Raw genomic sequence first — 2,748 nt, forward strand, 5'->3', positions numbered from 1 at the left:
AGCTAGAGACACCACTAGGTGGGGGTATCGAACACCTGTTTTGTATGTTATTTTGGCAGTAATTCCTGTCAAATATAATTTTGCAAACAATGTTCAAAAAAATCTTTCAGTTAATAAAGCCGCATACTAACATGGTCTCTGTTTTGCTTTCTTGAGTAAGGCAGCTCCAAAATGCAGGTGTGTCAGCCTAGCTCAGAGCTTTCTGTGGTGGTGGGGCAGCTAGCCGGGAAATACAGAGCGTAGGGGTTGGTAATGTTCTCTAGTTGCGCCGTGATTAGCTTAGTGTTCTGTAATTCATGGGGACACTACATCACTGCAAAATCTACAGGGAGAGCTAGAAAGTTCAAGCCCCTTAGGTGCTGCCATAAATTTACATTAGAAGTGCCCATCCAAGAAGGCTCAAGGTCATTGGCCGCATCTAAAAAAAGTTTCTTTTTTTGCCCCACCAAGATTTACATGCTAAAATCGCCACTGCAAACAATACATTATCAAACAGTTCCTCACATGCAACTCTTCTAACGTCAAATACCTTATTTCTTGTCCATGCAATAAGCAATATGTAGGCAAAACCAGTAGACTGATAAGAACACGCATTATAGAACACAAGAGGGCTGTAAGGAGAAATGACCCTAAATCGCCTATCGCAGGTAATTTCTCAAAGGCCGGTCACCCAGTCTCTTCCATATCCTTCTGTGCTATACAGCAAATAAAACATTCACATAGGGGTGGTAATCTTGAATTAAGTCTTCTCCAGACAGAATGCAGGTGGATGTTTTATTTAAAAACTATCCACCCATTTACACTGATGATGGCCTGAGGCTGAAACGTTTGTTTTGTTTTCACCTTTTATTTATACACATTTATTTATACACATTTATATGCATTCAAACCTCAGTTTTGGACAGTGTGTGGGTCTCTATTTCTTTCAGTGTTATATTCGTACCATATAGTGTCCAGGCACCCCATTTTAAGCTGTTGTAGGGCAGTCCAGCCTCTGAATTGACTCTTTTTAACTATATGCAAGATTTTCCCTCTGTGTTGTCTTAGGAATTCAGCATTCTCTATGTTGATCTCTCCCACTCCCATTGTTTCACCTCTGAGAAGCGGAGGTTACATCCTGTTGGTCTGATATCTGATTGGATAAGTAATACTACAGTACAGTAATACTATTGGTCAACCATTTTTTTAAATCCAAACAACTCAGATGCTTACAAAAGGGTCTTAGATTCATTGTTATTTCTTTTTTGTTCTTTAACTTCTGTGGTGGGATACTTTCTTTCTCTTTCAATCTCTCTCTCCTCTTTGGTATTATTGTGTGTACAGTAGCGACATTTGCAAGCCAGCCAGCCAGCCCGCCCATAGAGAGAGCATTGCATTGTGGACTTTGTAGTCGACTGCAACCGACTTCCACAACGATTTGCACATAAAATACAATTGTATTTGTCACATGCGCCGAATACAACAGGTGTAGACCTTACCGTACTTACAAACCCTTAACCAACAATGCAGTTTTAAGAAAAATTAAGAAAATATTTACTAAATCAAATAGTCATAGTCATTTGATTAGCTGTTCCGCAATCTTATGGCTTGGGGGTAGATGCTGTTAAGAAGCCTTATGGACCTTGGCTTGGAGCTCCTGTACTGCTTGATGTGTGGCAGCAGAGAGAACAGTCTATGACTAGGGTGGCTGGAGTCTTTGGCAATTTTTAGGGCCTTCCTCTAACACCGCCTGGTATATAGGTCCTGGATGGCAGGAAGCTTGGCCCCAGTAATGTACTGGTCCAAATGCACTACCCTCTGTAGCGCCTTGCGGTCGGAGGCCGAGCCGTTGCCATACCAGGCGGTGATGCAACCAGTCAGGATATTCTCGATGGTGCAGCTGTAGAACTTTTTGAGGATCTGAGGACCCATGCCAAATCTTTATCAGTCTCCTGAGGGGGAATAGGGATGTGACCTGCCACACTGCCAGGTCTCTGACCTCCACCCTATAGTCTGTCTCATTGTTGTCGGTTATCAGGGCTATCACCCTTGTGTCGTCTGCAAACTTAATGATGGTGTTGGAGTCGTGCTTGTCCACGCAGTCCTGAGTGAACAGGGACTAAGGAACAGGAGGGGACTAAGCACGCACCCTTGAGGGGCCCCTGTGATGGGGATCAGCGTGGCAGATGTGTTGTTGCCTACCCTTACCATTTGGGGAGGCCCATCAGGAAGTCCAGGATCCAGTTTCAGAGGGAGGTGTTTAGTCCCAGGGTCCTTAGCTTAGTGATGAGCTTTGAGGACACTATGGTGTTGAACGCTGAGCTGTAGTCAATGAACAGCCTTCTCACGTAGGTGTTCCTTTTGTCCAGGTGGGAAAGGAAAGTTTGAAGTGCAACAGAGATTTGTTGGGGCGCTATGCGAATTGGAGTGGGTCTAGGGTTTCTGGGATGATGGTGTTGATGTGTGCCATGACCAGCCTTTCAAAGCACTTCATGGCTACAGACGTGAGTGCTACGGGTCGGTAGTCATTTAGGCAGGTTACCTTGGTGTTCTTGGGCACAGGGACTATCAGCCTACCTTATTATTATGCCAATCAGAAACATTTAATCATAAAAAATATTGTTCTCACATATTAGTGTTAACACTGTAACTTATAGGAATGAGTGGTTTTTGGTGGATTTTTCCTTTAATGAGACTTATTTTACTATTATGGGGGGACTTTTATTTTGAAACACTTCGGGAAAAAAATGTTTTGCGTGACGCTGATGT

Source organism: Salmo salar, chromosome ssa28, assembly GCF_905237065.1.
Source record: "Salmo salar chromosome ssa28, Ssal_v3.1, whole genome shotgun sequence".
NCBI classification, from domain to species: Eukaryota; Metazoa; Chordata; class Actinopteri; order Salmoniformes; family Salmonidae; genus Salmo; species Salmo salar.